Source organism: Dipodomys merriami, unplaced genomic scaffold, assembly GCF_024711535.1.
Source record: "Dipodomys merriami isolate MVZ:Mamm:240054 unplaced genomic scaffold, mDipMer1.0.p SCAF_1, whole genome shotgun sequence".
NCBI classification, from domain to species: Eukaryota; Metazoa; Chordata; class Mammalia; order Rodentia; family Heteromyidae; genus Dipodomys; species Dipodomys merriami.
The window spans coordinates 74,695,605-74,716,845 of NW_027202270.1; the positions used below are offsets into that span (position 1 = coordinate 74,695,605).

A 21,241-nucleotide genomic window follows, 5' to 3' on the forward strand; every position below is an offset into this window, starting at 1 on the left:
TACTAACATGTGCAAGAAGCTTATGAAATATGCCTAGATAATCAGTATAGTTTAGATGATAAGAAACATATTTATGTTGAAAAATAAATATAATCTAAGATGCTCACTCCTGACAAGAGAAATCTTATATTTATACAGTATGACTATCAAACACAAATAGACAAGAATGAGTAGCCCTGGATAGACTCCTCTGAATGGAAGATTTGTCAATCAACCAAGCAGACAAACCAAATTCTAAATGCAATTCTTGCATATTATACACAAGGGCCACATGTATACAGCACATAGTCTAGAGACTACAGCTACTGAGGTAAAGAAATAGAAAACGATATAGAACATTATTTGTAGAGAAGATGAACCACTAAGTTTTCAGTATTTTTATCAAGGCATTTTAAAAATAAAGAAAAATAAGTTATCTTCAATGTGCAAGCAAAAGGATTGTGTGAGGAGGCTTAGAAAGGAGAAATTGGTGTGATCTCAATATAGGGTTATGGGATTGGGATAATGATCTTCAGAACTATTATTTTCACTACTCCTCCCAGCAGACTTCCAGTACATAACAAGAAACAAGCAACAGTGAGAACACTAGCATAAGTTTTTGGAATTATTTAAGGTTAATAATATATTCTAGAACTGAAGGATATATTCAAATATCTGTTTTTTACCAACAGCATTGTGAAGATAGAATATGGCATCCATTTCACAAGTGTGCTCAGTCCCAGGGAGAACCGCCTAGAGAAAAGTAGCAGAAACTCCTGAGTATATTCTAAAAGCTTTTTAATGACATATTTACCATCTCATTTTATGTTGGCTCATCTTTGATGAATATGATGTCACGCCATGCAATCTCATCTTTACCTTTTTTATCTTTATCTCTTTATCTTAACACTATTCTCCATGTCAAGTCAAAAGCCTGGTTTGGTCTGAATTCTAATATCACCACTGAAAAGAAAGCTCATCATTTGTAAGAAACACTTTCACACATTGTTCTTATCAAGCCATGAGGGCCCTGGGCCCACCATACTACAATCTATCAATCCTATCCAATCCCCACTATAAAGAAAACTTTTGTACTTGGAGATACATTGAAGTTTTTGCATATCATATTATTTAGCAGGCTATGAGAAAGTGAAATAGAAATAGAAGTGAAATCGAAAAACGGACTTGCTTCTTTCTACACAAACCAATTTAAAAAAGATGTACAAAAGTAAAATTCTAGTCTGAAAATTCTATTACAAATATATCTCATTTATAAAAGATACTTGCCTCATAACAGCCTGAAGAAGATGAGGGGATCACTGTATCAGCCAAGAAAAAATGCTGATACCATTTGAGGGAGAAAAAATGAAAATGAAAATAACTATAAAATTCTCTTATAGACAGGTTATAGACAGGTTTCTTTTGCATGGATGATACTTGTTACAAAAAGCTACATGGGTCCACATATATGAAGATACATACCTATGCACAGAGCATAGTTCTTCGGTGAATAATATATATGATACATAGTAAATATGTAATATAGCATATATGTCATATTATATTATATGTCATATTATATTATATGACATATATGCTATATTACATATAATATATATCATATTATATTATATGCTATATTACATATTTATTATATATTATATATAACCATATATATAATTAGTTCTCCAGCTACATTGGGCCCTAAGATATTAAAATATAGGAGCAAAAAATGGCTTTAAAAATAGGAACTCTTGGTGAGTTTTGCCATAATGCACTTGATCCATCTGGACCAAAGTTAAAGTGAATCAGGAGTGGTGTTTTATAACAAGCATGGCATTGCCTGACCTTTTCAGTACTGAAAGGCAAGATTGATTGGATGATGGAATCCTGCCATTCACTCACTGGGGATAAATTGGGATCTTGGCTCTGATTTCTACCCTAATTCTACTAGTCTGAAACTCTTATTAAGAATTAATTGAAAGATGCTGCTTTATAAAATACAGAGCATTTTGTTGCAAATAGTTTTCCACAGAGGGGGACAGTAATGGAGGTACAAAACTGATACAGTTCTATAGCTTTACATAAAATTAAAAATAGGAGAAAATCTCTGTGCTTATATTTGGCCTCCATTTTAGAAAATTTATTTGGTTGATGAAAAGATATCTGATCATATGGTGGAAGAAGCTTACAAGTCTTAATATTAACAGTTTATTTAACAAATAAAGAAGGTTTAAAATATGAAACAATATGACTAACACTTTTATATAAAGTAGGCAAATTTCAACAGATTTGACTTTGATAAGAAGCTGAAATATAAGCCCACGTTTGTCTATACAATCAACAGATTTAATGGAAAACTAAGATTTCTGGAGAATCAAATGTTCTAAAAAAGAAAAGCAACAGAAAACCTGCCCCACCAAAAAGAAAAGGAAAAAAAAAAAAATGAAAGAAGGAAAGAAAAGTTTTTCAATTTGTTTCATGCTCCATATTTATATATTGAAATAACTATTGAATGAATCAATGTAAAAAAAGATTCTTTTGAGCCAGGCACCAGTGGCTCATGTCTGTAATCCTAACTACTCAGGAGGCTGAGATCTGAGGATCATGGTTCAAAGCCAGTCCAGTGAAGGAAAGTGCATGAGACTCTTACCTCCAATTAAACATCAGAAAACCGGAAGTGGGGCTGTGGCCTAAGTGGTAGAGCACTCGCCTTAAGCTGAAGAGCTGAGGGACAGCACCCAGGCCCAGAGTTCAAGCCCCATGACTTAAAAAAAAGATTCTTTTGAGTCAGGCACTAGTGGTTCATGCCTGTAATCCCAGCTAGCTACTGAGGAGGCTGACATCTGAGGATCAAATTTCAAATTTCAGGGCAGCAAAGTCCATGAATCTCTTTTTATTTTTTTAATATATATTGTTTATTGTTAAGATACTCTACAGAGGGGTAAAGTTACATGAGCAAGGTAATGAGTCTATTTCCTATGGAGCATTGTTATACCCTCCTTTATTTTTCCCCTACCCACTTTTCCTCCCTTAACTTTCAAAAATCCAAGAAGGATAGAATTCCAGTATGCACACACACACACACACACACACACACACACACACACACACACACACACACACATATCATATTTTCTTGATTCATTCATCTACTAAAGGGCATCTGTGTTGTTTCCATATTTTAGCTATGGTGAATAATGCTGTGATAAACATAGTTGTGCTGGTGTATATAAGCATATATATATATGTATATATATATATATATATATATATATATATATATGAAATATATGCTTCCATCAGAAAAGAACGACACTGCCCCATTTGTAGGAAATGGAAAGACTTGGAAAAAATCATTTTAAGTGAAGTAAGCCAGATCCAAATAAATACAGGTCCCATGGTTTCCCTTATTTGCAATAACTAGTATATGTCTAGGATAATCTTATCAGATGAGAAAAAAAAAACCTCAAAAGCTATGTATATATGACCATATAAGATGATGCTAAGCAACATGGACACAAGAGTTTTTCTTTATGGTTGTGGTTTTTAATGTACTATGTGACTTTTTTTTGTTTCTTTTGTATGTTTTTCCCCTCTTGTCACTGGTACCCTGCATCCTGTATCTACATTTATCTAATTTGGGGGTGGGGGAGAGGGGAATAACAAAATTCTGAAACAAGGACACAGGATGACTCATTGCAACAACGAGACTCACAAGATACTATGTTGGAAATGATCTTTACAGTTTCCTGAGGGAGGGTGGACAGTAGAAAACAAACAAAGGAGGCAAAGGAGGGGGTGACAATGTTCGACAAGAACTGTACTCATTACCTTACTCATGTAACTAACTGTAACCCCTTTGTACAGTATCTTTACAATAAAATAAAACATATTTTCATAGAAAATTTTAAAACAAAATCTAAGAAAGAAGTTGTGTCTCAAGGATATAGATAAAGTCTTATTTATACAAACTGTATTACAGCATCCTGGCCCACAATTCAAGCCACAGGACAGCATGGGAAAGAAGGAAGGAAGAAAGAAAGAAGGAAGGAAGGAAGGAAGGAAGGAAGGAAGGAAGGAAGGAAGGAAGGAACGAACGAACGAACGAACGAACGAACGAATGCAGGCAGGCAGGCAGGCAGAGTTGTGTCCCTCTATTAATTTTATAACGGTTTTGGCATTATGAAACAAGTCAAATCCATTTCTTCTTAACTATAATCTAATCTCTAGATTTGAATGGCTCTGAAAAATTAAAATCAAAATGAATTTGCAGTTATTCTTATAAATTCTCTCATTTATGAATTGACTTCTTTGAATTTAGATGATGGTATCTGAAATGTATTACTCTAGTTCCCTATACAATTTTCTAGTGCCTTTGATTAATGAAATTCTGAAATAAGGACATTGCAACAATGATACTCACAAGACACAATGTTGGAAATGAACTTTACAACTTTGGAAGTTTGGGGAATGTGGGAAATGGGGGAGGGAAGGGATAGTAGGAAAAAAACAAAGGAGTGGGTAACAATGCTCTACAAGAATGTATGCATCACCTTACTGATGTAATTTTAAACCCTCTGTAAAGCATCTTTATAAAAAATAAGATTTCAAAAAATAGAAATTTCTGAAAGGATTGAAGATAGATAATAGTCAGAGTCCACGTGGCCATGACTCACCAGGCTTAACTTAAAACACATGCTGCTGGTAAGATGGGTCAGGCTCACAGTGACAACATGCTGTCTTAGAAGTTATTACCCACACCTTGTACATTTCTTGTGTTGCACATAGTACCTAGTATTAGCTCCAATCATGATAACTGCATGAGAACACAACTCCAGGATATAGAGGTAGTGGTTTTAAATCTACGCTGGCCTCTCCTATGGGATGGGAATATATGTTTAAAATGTTTCCTGTTTAGCAAGAAACACACTGCTTTGGATTGATGAAGTGACATCTACAGAGCAATTTAGGCGATGAGCAACATCAAGTAGTTTGTGTATATTGGATTCCTGTCCTTTTTTATTGGATTCCTCAGTTGAGTTCTATAAAATTGATAATCCAGGCCTCTTTGGGGGGTGGCTTTATTTCAGTGATGGGTCAAGTGATCTTTTATATTCTGTGAATGATTATCTGTGGTCTAGTGGACAAACCAGTCTGAAGGAACGGTGAAAAAGGGTTTTTGTATCAAGTTCCATCATTGATTTTCTGACAGCTCACTTATGGCACTCAGGGGGTCCAGTTTTTTCTTCATGGCATGGCTTTAATAGCTATCATTTTCAAGAGAAACATGTCAATGATATATGAGTTTTAGACACTTTGAAAGAATTCTTTATAAAAGTAATGTTTATGTGAGATTGCGACAGATGTGATGGAATTTGGAACTTGGAATATGATCTATTCCAACTACTTCATGTTTTTCATCAAAAATACATCTGGGCTCCCATGGAGTCTAGTCTAATAAACTTTGAATACTACGCTGAACACTCAAAAATTGAGAGAGAAGTAACCAAAGGATCCTGCACAACACCTGATAACTACTGAGAAGAAACACCCAAGCAACCTCAGTCATCTCTAAAAAACAGTGTGTTTGATTCTCATAAAGAAACAAGGGGCTAGTTACAATCTACAGCCATGTTACTTTTTGGCATTTCTCTTGAGTGTATAATGACTGTCCCTAAAGAGAAAAATATCTGCTATGGTGAAAGACTTAATTAAAAACAAACCATTAAATATTTAGGGATCACTTACGCTATACAGGTAGAATATAAGTGATGAGGAGTAGGAAGAAAAAAAATGTGTATGAATACCGTGAAAATTACTCTTCATTAAAGATAAATTAGTCTGATTACCACAGTTACAGAATATGCTCTTTTAATAGATGAGTGTGATCTCATGTAGTACTCAATTACTCATCTATCAATTTAGCAGACATTTACTGATGCTCTCTACATAGCTAAGACCTAGAATTTGCTTTACAGTGGATAAATAAAGAAGACATGGCTCATTTTATCTTATGTAAACATTGGAAAAATACCTCACAGACCAAATTAGGCTTGCCAGCCATTCCCTTTTTGATAAAAAATATCAGATACAATTTATATGTCATTAAAGTCACTCTTCTACAATAAATTGACAAATCTAGGAAATTAATACCATTGTTTATAACAGAGTGGTGCTCCTCCCCCAAAATAAATCCATACCCATTAACAGTCACTTCACATTCTCCTCTTACTATGCTTCTGTCAATCCATCACTCATTTGCTTTCAGACCTGGAGGCAGTATCTGTTTTGTACATTTCATGTAAACTAAACATATAATATTTGGCCTTTTCTATCTTATTATTTTTATTTCCAACACTTGACTTTAACTCAGTAAAAATTATTTTGGAATTTCACTTCTATATTCTAAATCTATAATAATAATAAATTTATGTTGTTTTAAGCCACTAAATTTGTATAACAGCAGCAATAAGAAGCTAATATAACATTCATATCAAGTATCAAATGATTCTCAACTCATATATCCATGTCTATGCTCTTAGTTCTACTGTGTTGAGCTATACAATCCTCAGGTCACTCCCATAGTCTCAATTGCTGCAGTTGTGAAATCAGTAAGCCTAAATCCTCAAAGATAGAGCATTTCTTTTACAAGTTGTTTTCTCACAATTTGTTTTGACAATTCTGCTTCTCTCACATACTTTCTATGATTTAAAATCATGTAAATTTACTAAGACTATCATATCAGGTGTCTTCTAAGAACATGCAGTTGAGAAGAATGTATATTCTCTTGTTGGATGAAGATTTCTGTACCGATGTATCTATCTTTAGCTTTATTTTTATTGGTAAAATTCTTTATTTTCTTCATAGAGGTTTCAATTGCTGTCTGGTAACTTTCCAGGTGAGCTAAAGGACTTCTTTTAGTATTTAGTGAATAACTGGTCAACTATCAATGAGTTGTTTATTTTCTTTTATTAATGATTTAAAAATTTTCCCTTACATTTTTGAAAAATGTTTTTGCTGGAAAAAAGTCATGCTTTACTCTCTGTCTGCCATTTGGATGTTTTCTGGCCTCTGTGGTATCCTAAGAGCACTTGAAAGCTAACCATGACATTGATGATTATTTGTCTACATTAAGTCACTGCTCTTTAGCTTCTAACATGATTTTGTCTGTTTGGTTTTGACATGCTTTGTTATGATATGTCAAAATACAACTTCTGAGTTTGTTGAATTTTTTGGTGTCTAATGTTTGTCACCAAATTTTAGTTCATTATTTCTTCAAATCCATTTTCACCAATTTCTTGTTCTTCTCACCCTTTCCCAATCTCCCTCTTATTTCTCTCTTTTCTTCTGAGATTTCTATTATGTGCATGTTTGAATGCCACTCATTTCCGAAGCTTTATTGATTTTTCTTTAATTTTTTCTGTTCCTCACATTATATAATCTTAACATTTATGTTTTCAGTTACTGTTTCTTTTTTCTAACTGTTCATATCTGCTGTCGAGCCCTTATAGTGAATTTTTTCATTCAATTTTTTGTACTTTTTATATGTGGAATGTCATTTTTTTCTTATGCTGTCATTTTTCAGTTACTGTTTCTTTTTTCTAACTGTTCATATCTGCTGTCCAGCCCTTATAGTGAATTTTTTCATTCAATTTTTTTGTACTTTTTATATGTGGAATGTCATTTTTTCTAGGTGCTGTAATTCTCTATTTGGCTTGGCATATTCTCATAGCTTAAATCCCTACATGTGGTTTCCCACAGATCTTTGAACACATTTAAAATGGTTGACTTTAAATCTTTGTCAAAGTAAGTCCACTATCTTTTCTTCTTGTGTATGGGCCATGCACACCTCAACTTTTAGAGGAAACCTAAATATTTAAAAATAACATAATATACTTACTCTGAAAATCATATATATATATATATATATATATATATATATATATATAGTGAAAATACTGTACAGAGGCGTTACAATCACATGGGCAAGATAACGAGTACATTTCTTATCAAGCATTGTAGCCTCCTCCTTTGTTTCCCCTTCCCATCCCCTCCCATCCTCCCCCCCCCCCGCCCCCGCCCAATCCTCCCTGCTTCCCCCGCCCCCGTGCCCCCCCCCACCAAAGTTGTAAAGTTCGCTTTCGACATAACGACTTGTACATCTCATTGTTGCAAATTTTTTAAGCATGCTGATAGCTGCAGTCATTTGTTCAATAACTTTTTAAAGCTAATTCTGTGACATAAAATTATTATTTAACATGCTTAATCCAGGCAATCTGCATTTTATTTTGTTATTTTATTTTATTGTCTTCATCTATCTACCTATTTATTTATTGCACAAAACCTTAAAATTGCCCTCTGGTAATGGCTTAGGGTACTATTAGATCTTTCCTGAGCAAGAGAACAGTCCTATGTGTATGCTTGCTGTTTTCAAAATCCCTGCAGATATTTTATTCTCTAACTTATGCTTTCACGTTTTTGTTATCTCTAACCATAACTGTTACAATCTCGGGAAGCTACATGTTAAACTATTGCCTCTTAATATTTTAGACTGATGTCGCATTGGTGACCCAAATAAGTGTTAAATCTACTTTGTGAGTGGAATCTTTAGAAAGTTCAAATAATGACAATGCTTCAGGGATAAGACTTTGAAGGAAGCCATACTGTTCAGCCCTCTCCAGTGGGCTTCTAGACTGCAGCTTGGCTGCTACCTCTGTTCTTGTACTTATTCATGTTTAACCACAATTGTGAGCTGCTTTGTTAAAGGTCACCTTAGAACTGGGACTGAAGACATAAGAACAGGGCAAGTTAAAATATAGCATAGCTCTCCGTTGTTCTTTAGATGGAGTGGTTTTACCTGTATACATGGCCCATAGTTGGTACACATCTTTGATTAATGGTATATGCTTGTAATCCTAGGTATAAGTGAGGTAGAGATGGGAAGATAATGGTTTGAGACTACCACTGGCCAAAGGTGTATCTCAGAAAACAAGCCAGACCTGATAGTGTTTGTCTGTAATCCCAGCTATGTAGAAGTCAGAGAGAAAGATGTCTCAAGATGAGACCCATACAAAAAAGTAGAGACCTAACTTGAGGTAAAAAAAAAAGAAGTAAAACAAAAAGAGGACAAGGAGGTAGCTCAAATGGCTGAGCACTTGTTTACCAAACCCTAGTTTGTTCAAAACTTAGTCCAAACCTAATACTGTCAAAAATAGAGCTTTGAGTTCATTTCATAGAAAATTATTCTGTATGATAATCTGCACATAGCTCTTGAGCCTTTCTCAACCACTCCTATGAATTGAACTCTAAGAGAATAAACAAGAGACATTTTTTAGTTGCCATTGTTCCTGTTTTTGTTTTCTTTTCCTTTTGTCTTATTTGTCAGTTTGTTTGTATTTGGGAGAGTAAGGGAAGGTGTAGAAAAGGTGGAGCCAAGATGAACAAATTCAGTAGTGATACTTAGACACTGTGGAAAATGAATTGGATAGCTAGTAGGGGGGGACGGGAGAGGAAAACTGGGAGAGAGTGATGGAAGGGGAGACATGGTTCAAAAAGAATTGTACTCATTACTCATTACCTGATCCATGCAACTATAACCCTCTGTATATCAACTCTACAAGGACAATAAAAATATATTTAAAAAAAAAAAAACAAAAAAAGGAGCTTTAAGGAACCTGAGTTTGGTAAGTTGTGTTGTTTTTACTCTTGTACAGGAAAGACTTTTGAGAGATCTTTTTTTGTTGCCATTGCCTATTTCATTAAATAGAGTTTTATTGAGTCACATGCTTCCACATGTAAACATTGCCGTTAGTTGCTTTTGTGCTTTTACTGCAGATCCGAGTACTTGTGACAAGATCACATTGCTTGAAAAGCCATATTGCTTTATTTACTATCTCATTTTATATGAGACATTAATCACTTTTTACATGCAGTGCCTACTTTTTTTAACATTTGAGATAGAATTTCAAATGACAACCTTTTTAGTGCAGGGTTAAATTAAAAAATAAGATAAAGTAGTCCATAAGTTAAAGAATTTATTCTGGAAAATATATACGAGGAATGAGGAGAAGTCCATCAGTCATCATCAGTCTTAAGAAAATTATTTTAAGTGATCAAAATGAAACATTTGGGGTTGGTAAGCTAAGAGAATCCATCAAATTGCCCATCACTCAGTGTGGAATGTATAGCAAAAGGTTAATGTTCCCGTTCAGAGAAAAAAAGTTTCTGCGGTATTCATCTTGACCAGTCACTGCAGCAATCTCGAATGTTAAGTATAAAGTATGAAATTATTATTTAATTGTAATAAACTCACTTTCTACATATGTGTGAAATGAGAGCCACACCAAGAACATCACACAATGTTTTTACACACTAAATGACTGGTAAAAAAAAAGCCAACCTGAACATATTAAACGAAGCTTAGACATAACAGAGAGTATGATATAAAATTCTTGGACCCCAAAATCCACTTCCTAACCATCAATCAATAGAAAGTCAAGTCTGGAATTGTATGTTTTATACCTTCCCCATATATGGGATCAAAACTATTTAATCATTTCATTTTCTCTTCACATGAGAAAAATCTGGATTTTCCTATGACTGACAAACTTACTTCAGATAGACTAAGCTATGGGTACTTTAAGGCATTCTATATTATATTCCAGTATACTATATGTGTAGTCTCTAAAAACATTACTGACATTTTTTTCATTATATGACCAATAATACTTAAAATGAGCATTTGTGTGGATAGAAATAGCATGAGGATTTATTCCAACAATTAAAGAACTTGAGATTTATAAGAGCTATTCATGTAGTCTTGTAGTGTCTGTTAAACTATGAGGAAATAAGGACAAGAGCAGGACAGAAATAGGCCGAGATTACTAACTTTGTGAGCAATGTAGCAGAGGCATTCATGATTCTAGAATCAGTATCTTGATAGTATCATGGAATTATTAAACACTGAATAGAGCTACACTGACCATGCACAATACTTCTAATACATTTGAAAAGATTAAAGCAGATTTTGATATCAAACATTTTTGGAGACTGGTAACCTCTGTTGATTCTGAAAGAGCATTATTTCCTTCATATCATAAAATAAAACCAAGGTGGCAAATTTAAGCCGATATAAATCATTTTGGAGGTTTGTAAAATAGTCATTCCACTAAAGAAAAGGAATTCGTCCAATAGCTGAATCTAAGAAACTAAATCTCCTTTAGGATGAAGTTTTTTTTTTCTTCCATGTGTGAACAATGTTTTGATCAGGACTTACAAAGTGAAAAAAAAAAAAAGCTGACTTTGTGAAGGAAAACATCAAAGCTTCTTTTTTCACTAAATGAAAACAGTAAAGACCAAAGCAGATTGCAGCACCAACCTGAGCCTTTGTAGAAGTCCATGTTAGCAGTGCATGATGAGCAAAAGGGAAAGAAAATTACATATGCATTAGTTGAGCTGCTATTACAACATAAAATTGAAAAATAAAAGAGAGAAAAAAATCCTTTTCCTGGTTATTCAAATTAGTAGCAACATTTTTAGTTAGAATTTGAATGCTTCCTCTCATTTCTCAAGTAAACTATCACTCTAAGTGGATATCAAACTTCTAATTTTGTGGAGACAGAAAGCACAAACATCTGAGAAAAACTGAGTGATATCTTTATCTGTCCTTTGGCTCTGAAAGTTGATAGCTAAGATCAAGGGCCTAAGGAAATAAAACAAATCCTTGAAGCTTAACTCACACTCCATAGGAGGTACCATAGTCACAGTTGGTCAGTCATGGCAAAAAGACATAATAATTGCTATTTTTGAAGTTATAGCACAAATACACCAGAGTAATTCCTGAACTGTAGATCCTATCTCGGTTATTCTAATTGTTACTTTGCAGTTAGAATTGCCACTAACTGATAGTTTTCTAGTTGTATTTTTCTTCTCTCCATGACTTTATTATAACTAATGTTGAACTCACCTGACTAATGGTTTAATCATGGCCATCTCTAAATTTGGACAGTGTATTCCCTGACATGAGATCTGCTATCATGTTTTTTTTTCCCCTAGCCCTGTATTGTCAGTACTTAACTTGGGCCTAGTCTAAGGCTTTAAAATTATTTGTTGAAAGATGAAAGGAAAAAAAGAATGTGTTCCCAAAGAAAAATAAATTATGAATACTTAGGTATATCCAAAAATTGTAGTCCAAATCCAAAACCCACCCTCAGTTTTAATTCATTTTTTCATATAATAGATTAAATCATTAATGAACAAAATAGTATTTTTGAACAAACTAAATCAGGAAGGTTAGTTAAACAACCTGCATCTGTTATCTTGAGAAATCTAATTAACTTTGATTGAAACCATCATCATCATCATCATCATGAAAGTCTGTAAAGAGTGGTGCTTGCAGTCAGACCTTAGTAAACTTCCAGAACTTTACAAAACTGAGCAGGTGGTCAAATCTGCTATCAGTATTTCAAGAGCTATTATTAAAATTGGTCATTTACCAGTTACAAATTATGTGGGCTAATGTAAGAGAATATCATTGGCTTTAGATTGAAGCATGGAACATTAAAAGTGCTTAATAAGACACTTGGGAAAATTCCTGACTTTAGAGAAATGTCTGCTTTATGATATATGGTAGACATAATTAACTCAGGGTTAAGTGGTAAATGAACAGTGGACAATGTTCAAATGATTATTTTATTGAACATTAGTGTTGCATCTATGGAAATAACTCATGAACTGCCTTGACAAATTTGATGATGGCCATGATTGGACTGCAATTTAGATCCCTGGCCATGGAAACTAGAATGTTTTGTGTGGTTCATTGTTGCTTTCATGTCGATACCCAGGCTTTTTGGTTTGCCGAAAGCTTATGGTTTTAGGAAGACATCTTCGTAATTTAAGGTTTGCCACAACAATCTGCTTTCAGTTCATGCAATGCTACTTAAAATTTGTACAGGGAAAATAATTATTGCGTGATTAATACTAACAAGGCAGAAAGTTCTCTCAGTAATAATAAGAAATTTCTTCTATATGTGTAGCTAAATTTCTGTGGGGTAATAAAGTAATGAAAAGTACCTTTTACCATTCCTCAGGATCATAACAAAGAACTTTCTAAAACTATTAATAATCATACTAGACATGAACATGAATTGAAGTGTACCATGAAAAACTAAATTGAAATTACTGGTGTTCTTTACCCTCTGTTTTTTGTTTTTGTTTTTTTCCTGTCATGGGGTTTGAACTCTGGGCCTGGGCGCTGTCCCTCAGCTTTTCATCTCAAGGCTAGCACTCTACCACTTGAGCCACAGCACCATTTCCGGTTTTCTGAGTGTCACACCAACACTGCTGCCCAGGCTGGCTTTGAACTGCGATCTCTCCTGAGTAGCTAAGATTACTGGCATGAGCCACTGGTGTCCAGCTTTTCTTCTGTTGTTGTTGTAGTTTTTAAAAGATATTATACCGAGGGGTTACAGTTACATGAGTAAGGTAATGAGTAAATTTCCTATCAAGCATTGTTACCCCCTCCTTTGTCTTTTCCTTACCATCCCTCCCCACCTCTCCAACTCCTCTTTCCTCCTCCCCCCGGAAGTTGTAAAATCCGTTTTCAACATAGTGTCTTGTCCATCTCACTGTTACAATGGGTAAACCTATATCCTTGTTTCAGAATTTTGTTATTTCCCTTCCCCTCCCCAAATTAGAAAAATGTATACACAAGATGCAGGACACCAGAGTCAAATACAGTGAAAACAGGAGTTATGCCATGGGGGAAGAACATATAAAGAAACAAAAAAAATCGCCTAGTACATTAAAAACAACAGGGACAAAGATAACCTCTTGTGCCCCTATCTTGGGGTTCATTTCACTTAATGCTAAGTGAAATCATCATCTTATATGGTCATATGTATGTAGTTTTTTTACTTTTTCTGCTTGTCTGGTAAAATTATCCTAGATCTATACTAGTTATTGGAAATAAGGGAAACTATGGGACCTATGTTTCTTTGGGCTTGGCTTACTTCACTTAATATAAGTTTTCCAAGTCTTTCCATTTCCTAACAAATGGGGTGGTAGCTGGGATTACGGGCATGAGCCACCAGTGCCCGGCTTCTCTTGTTTTTTTTTTTTTCTGTTGTTCTGTTTTTATTTCTTTAATCTTACAGTCATAACAACTTAATCTTTGCCTAAAGCATATAATTTCTAAATAAGATCAAGCATCTGTTGTTCTTCCTCAAACTCTCTTCAGTATTTCTATTTTTTTAAATAAGATTTTTATTGTGAAAATACTGTACAGAGGGGTTACAGTTACATTGGCAAGGTAATGAGTATATTTCTTATCAAGCATTATTGCCTCCTCCTTTGTTTTCCCCCTACCATCCCTTCCCTTCCACCTCCACAACGACATCCCCTCCCCCCACCTGCCTAAATTGTAAAGTTCACTTTTCAACATAGCATCTTGTACATCTCATTGTTGCAATGGGTCAATATGCATCCCTATTTAAGCAATTTGTTTTTTCCCTCCCGCTCCCAAATTATACCAACATCAAATACAGTTATGCCTTGGGGGAGGGACATACAAAGCAACAAAAAAATCACATGGTACCTTATAAATATGTTAGAAACAATAACAAGAAAGAAAAAACCACTTGTGTCCTTATCTTGAGGTACATTTTGTTTAACATCATCTTATCTGATCTTTTCTGCTTGACTCAGATATATACTAGTAATTGCAAATAAGGGAAACCATGGGACCTATTTTTCTTTGGGCCTGGCTTAATTCACTTAATATAATTTTTTCCAAGTCTTTCCATTTCCTAACAAATGGGGCAATGTCATTCTTTTTGATGGAGGCATAGAATTCCGTTGTGTATATATACCACAGTATTTCGATTGTTTTCACCTCTAGATCCAGCTTTCACTCATTTCCTCATTTTTGTTCAAATTACTTTAGTCTGTTTATACTGAAAAATACAGCTGTTATGTTAAAACTAATAGGCCAAAATTGATTGAAAAAATTTTCCCAGTGGGTCAACTCCATTTCCACATATCAAAATATTATTCATTTTTTATAACTAATGCCAGATTTTCACATAACTTACAATCCTCATATTACACATGATCACAGCCCTGATCTTCACATTACCTATCATTTTCTGCAATTCTGTATATTTGTGTGTATATGTGTGTATACTATGCACATGTACATATGTGTGTGTGTGCATGGATTTCCTTGCAATCTATTTCTTTACTAGAATATCATTTTTTAAGAACTTATACTACCTTGTTTTTAGCTTTGTTTTGGGAAAAGACAACTAGGATCTATTAAATAATTGTTCATTTCATAAATAATTACTTGTTTGTAGGTTAGGAACTGAGCAAGGTGTACTATACAACGAATATGAGAATTGGACTACCAGATAAGAAGATGTGAGAAGATACATTAAGCCTCAAGTTGCATGGGTTATTACACTTAAAGATACAGGGATTGACGCTCCAATCCATTTTCATGCAAGCTGATTTATTCATATCTTGATTATAAATGTCATTGAGAGCTAATACAAATGGTAATTAAGTCAGCTTCTAAGGTGATATGAACAACTTCATGTATGTTCCAGCATACAGTTCATTTCTACTCCCATTGATAATGAATTTTCAGTCTAGTATATGAATGTGAGTTGAGAGAATTGATATAGATGTGTGTGTTTAAAGTGAATACTGATTTAGAAAAATTTAGATCTAAAATATTGACCATAAGGAAAACATGAATAAATTTGTTATCAATTTCAATTATTGGAACTCATTCTTAATTTTACTTGCATTCAAAATTTGTTTTCAATGCAGGGTATCAAAATCAGGATCATGTATATGGTAGGCAAGTACTCTGTCACTGAGTTCTGTATCCTTTGGTATTATGTACATCCCTAGCTGGTCCTGAGCTCTGTATGTTGCTCAGGCAGACCTCAGACTTGACATCCTCCTAACTTTGTATCCAAAGTTCTGAGATTATAAGGAAGAACCACCACATTCAAATGTTTCAAGACATTAAATACACTTAAGTTAAAAAAACTTAAAGAATATTTGAAATATGCCTTATAAAACAATAGAGAAAACAAGAATCGATCAATAGATAACTAAAGAAGATATCAAATCTAATTTCAGTCCTAGCTGGTCCTGAGCTCTGTATGTTGCTCAGGCAGACCTCAGACTTAACATCCTCCTAACTTGTATCCAAAGTTCTGAGATTATAAGGAAGAACCACCACATCCAAATGTTTCAAGACATTAAATACACTTAAGTTAAAAAAAAACTTAAAGAATATTTGAAATATGCCTTATAAAACAATAGAGAAAACAAGAATCTATCAATAAATAACTAAAGAAGATATCAAATCTAATTTCAGTCCTGAGAGGGTGTATTAAGTGAATATGCTTAATATTTTTTCTACTAATTATCTATATCTATATCTATCTATATGATATTCTATGTTAAGCATGCTATATTAAGTTCATAGATATATTATTATATGTCATTTATACAAAAACTATTTGGTATAATCATAATAAATATGCTTTCAGCTTCATGTTTTGGAACTTCATCTAATCATGCTAAAGACATATTTGCTATTCATTGATCTATGTATCAGTTTCTATACATATTAAAACTGGGGAGAAGGAAAACTATATATTGATAGTCTATAGCTTTAACATGAGATGTATTAAATCTTCTCATAATTTAAGCATTTATTTTTAACTTAGTGGATTGATATAAAAATAAATTAAGAAAAATACACATTTTAGAGTTGACAAAACAGAAAAGCCAAACTGAGCAATATAGACACAACTCAAACTCCAGTCCCTCCTAAGAACATCTCTATTGTCTTCTCCTCCATAAACAAGGTGAGATAAAAATATGTAATGCCTAAGAATATCATCAACAATATTTTTTCTTGATTGTAGCTTCCAGTTGACCATAAAATGCTCTTATGCTCCTAGTGACATAAAAGGGATTGCTTCACACAACATAATAGCCACCAAGAGCTCTAAAAATAGACACACTGCTGTTAAAACCCTGTTTTTATTAATCCTTTTATACCCCCCATAAACAGGTAAAAGGACAGAAAAAGAGGTAATGATTTATGCTCAATAGTGCAAAAGTCAGAAAGAAAGGAAGAAACTTGGATGAAAGACAAAAGGACTTTTGAAGGACTAGGAAATTGAAGGACTAGGAAAACAATCAGTGATTCAAACACCCTATAACCAAAATTAGAACAAAATAATCTTCTTTTCTAGTAGCATTAATTGTGTGTGCATACCAACACATGAATACACTCACATGTGTGCTCAGGCAAAGTTAAAATGTTTGATTTTCTTTTAGATTTTAGAGTGATTTTTAAAGAGAAAACTGAAAATATAATCAAATTATTTAATTTATTCTTATTATGCTCCTACATGAGAAGAAAGGGAATCAATCAAACAGACAAACCAGAGAGGCAAAAGCAAAGGGCTAGTTCTTTACGGTCTGTTCAATCGTATATAACTCACTTAATTCCCAATAAGCTACAAAGACAGGTCACATAGGTGAAGGCTCATAGGCTGTGACTACATCAAAACAAATGTAGTGTTGTATTTAAAACACAGAGCTTTCTTTTGTGAGGAGTTATTTATGTAACATTTACAAATTGTTTTGGAATAAAATGGACTATGTTACTAAACGATTTCTTTATAAAAATGAAAGATTGCAAACAAACAAGTCCAAACAATAAAGCAATAATAATGACAGGTAAAATGTTCCTAGGGCTTTGGCTGTGGACTATTTACATCTTAGGGGGGTCAATGGAGGGAGGGAAAGATAGATTTATGGAGGAGGACTGATGAACTTGTTGGATTTAGGTAGGTCTAAACCTAATAATAAAACTATACAAACTAGAAAGCTGTCTTTCATATGACCAAAAGGAAAGTGTCTTTGGTTGATATAACCAGTGCAAGAATACCAGATTTTATTTTATTCTACTTGTTTCCTATTGTTTGAGATTCTGAATAGTATGAGAAGAGGAATCTTCCTAATATAGAGGAAATTCAGGGATTAACTCTTTAAGAAGAAATTAATTTATGAAAAAATTGTCATTTGCACCTAAAGACATTTTGGTGACTGAAGAGAAAAAGACATCTATTTTGTCTTCTCCAACACATTTAAGATACATTGCTAAGAAATATGTTATTTCATTGTGCCTTCCTGAGTAATTGCACATTTTATATGGATCACGTTATAAATTGCATATATGATCTATTATATATAGAACAATATATATATGACTTTACATATAAATGCACACATTACTTGTCCATGTAAGTATATATTTTTCTGTATGTCATAAATTATCTAACATGTATTCTTAATTTTAATTATAAAATTCCAAATATTACTTATTTAAAAATCCACAGTGGGGTCGTAAAGCTCTGTAAATAGACAAGAAAGAATAATGAAATGCAAGAAGGCCAACTTTGTCCTGCTCTTGTTTTTTTTTTTTTTTACAAAATTTTTTTTTGTGTGTGTGAAAATACCTTACAGAGGGGTTACAATTACATGGGCAAGGTAATGAGTGCATTTCTTTTTTTTAAATTTTTTTTTTTATTGTGAGAATACCGTACAGAGGAGTTACAATTACATGGGCAAGATAATGAATACATTTCTTATCAAGCATTGTTGCCTCCTCTTTGTTTTCCCTTCCCTTCCCTTCCCATATATGAGTGCATTTCTTATCAAGCATTGTTGCCTCCTCCTTTGTTTCCCCTTCCCATCCCTTTCCATCCCCCCTCGCGGTCCCCTCCCCCTTCTTCCCCCCCCCCCCACCCCGTGCCAAAGTTGAAAAGTTCATTTTCGACATAACATCTTCTACATCTCATTGTTGCAATGTGTCTACCTGTAACCCTATTTGGTTTTTTTTGATTTTTTGTTTTTTGTTTTTTGTTTTTGTCGAATGTGGGGCTTGACTTCCGGGCCTGGGAGCTGTCTCTGAGCCTCTTTTGCTCAAGGCTAGCATTCTATCATTTGAGCCACAGTACCACTTCTGGTTTTTGAGTAGTTAATTGGAGATGAGAGTCTCATTGGGACTTTTCTGTCCCGGCTGGCTTTGAACCATGATCATCAGCTCTCAGCCTCCTGAGTAGCTAGGATTGCAGGCCTGTCCTACTGGTACCTGGCTTTTCTTCTGTATTTTAAAACACACTCTGAGGGACACAACAAATGTTTGTCCCATGAGCAAGCATTTTAGTGGCTAATAGAAAACCATTTAATTTTTTACACAAATAAAGAAGTCTTATTTCAAAGCCATTAATTTCCCCCTCAAGGGCTGTGAACTCATCAAATAAACTAAAAATCCGGTGTGTTTTATAGGAAATTAGTAAGTTAGCAAAGACATGAAGCAAAATAATCTAAAATAATTCTTTTTTTCGTTTAATCTATGTTTTGTTCTATAATTAGATCTCTGCCAGTTTTTTCAATAGTAATTAGTATTTAGTAATACAAAAATTCAAGATTTCTCTATTAAGAACTGAGACTATAATAGCTTTATATGTTTAGAAAAACATCCCATACTGGCATTTAATATGCAGAAGAACTAGCACAATGGATTTGGTCAGCTGTATTGTAAGGTACATATCCAAAATGGTCCTGATATTGATCAGAATGTGTTATACTCACAAAATGACATGATTGAACAGAAACCTCTTTGTACAAGACTTAAGAAATTAAAACAAGAGGTGCCAGTGACCATCCAGGAAGATGGCAGAACGCGGTTCCAAGTCTGTGCTATTCCTGTGTCTGAGTAACATTTGCCAGTCACCCATTGCAGAAGCAGTTTTCAGAAAACTTGTAGCTGACCAAGATGTTTCAGATAACTAGGTGATTGACAGAGATGCTATTTCTGACTGGAACGTGGGCTGTGCCCTAGACCTAAAAAATCATGACATTAGCACAGCCCATAAGGCAAGACAGGTTACTAAAGAAGACTTCGCTACATTCGATTACATACTGTGTATGGATGAAAACAATCTGAGAGATTTAAATAGAAAAAGTAATCAAGTTAAAAACTACAAACTAAAATCAAACTACTTGGGAGCTATGATCCACAAAAACAACTCATTACTTTTTCTATATATATTTTTATTGTAAAAGTACTGTATAGAGGGGTTACAGTTACATGAGAAAGGTAATGAGCACATTTCCTATCAAGCATTATTACCTCCACCTTTGTTTGTCCCCTATGATCCCTTCCCTCCCCACCTCCCCAACTCCTCCCCACCCCACCCCCAATTGTAAAGTTCTTTTTCAACATAGTGTCTTGTAAATCTTACTGTTACAATGGGTCAACCTGTATCCTTATTTCAGTATTTTGTTATATCCCTTCCCCTCCCCAAATTATAAAAATGTATATACAAGATGCAGGACATGTGAATCAGATACAGAGAAAACAGGAATTATACTTTGGGGGAAGAACATACCAAAGAAACAAAAGAATGACATTATCGGGGGCGCTGTGACTCAAGAAGTAGAGCTCTCTCCTTGAGCTGAAGAGCTGAGGGACAGCACCCTGGCCCAAGTTCAAGCCCCACAACACCCCCCGCCAAAAAAAAGATATTTTAAAGCTATGTACATCTGACCATATAAGATGATGTTAAGTAAAATGAACCCAAAGACAGGGACACAGTATGTTTTTCTTGCTTGCTATTGTTTTTAACATACTTATAATGTACTATGTGATACTTTTAAACAGCTCATTATTGAACATCCCTATTATGGAAACTACACTGACTTCGAGCTGTGTAGCAGCAGTGTCTTGTGCTGCAGAGCCTTCCTAGAGAAGGCCCACTAGGCTAGCACTGCCCACAGCTAAGCCAACAACTCACCCACTAGTCTTGTGCCTACATGTAGTAGCGTTCCTTAGCCCCAACCCCTGTTGTTTCTTCAGCTGACTTAGTCTTTGTTATCTTAAAATTTTCTTGCTTGCTATTGTTTCTAACATATTTATGAGATAATTTCTTTGTTACTTTGTATGTCCCTCCCCCATGGTATAACCCCTGTTTTCACTGTATTTGATGTTGGTATAATTTGGGGAAGGGAAGGGAACAAAACAATTGTCTAAACAAGGATACAGATGGACCCTTTGCAACAAAAAAGCTGGGGGAGGGAGCAGAGGGGAAGGGGGGGAAGACATGGGAAGGGATGGGAAGGGGAAAAAAAGGAGGAGGCAACAATGCTTGAGAAGTAATGT

At 34.3% G+C, this 21,241-nt stretch overlaps 1 protein-coding gene and 1 pseudogene across 1 annotated transcript in view; one reads left to right on the forward strand and one right to left on the reverse strand.

Moving 5' to 3' along the window:
* Thsd7b (thrombospondin type 1 domain containing 7B) overlaps positions 1-21,241 on the reverse strand; it is a 798,478-nt gene that overhangs the window by 102,546 nt on the left and 674,691 nt on the right. The window lies entirely within an intron of this gene.
* Positions 19,753-20,842, forward strand: LOC138838739 (low molecular weight phosphotyrosine protein phosphatase-like; annotated as a pseudogene).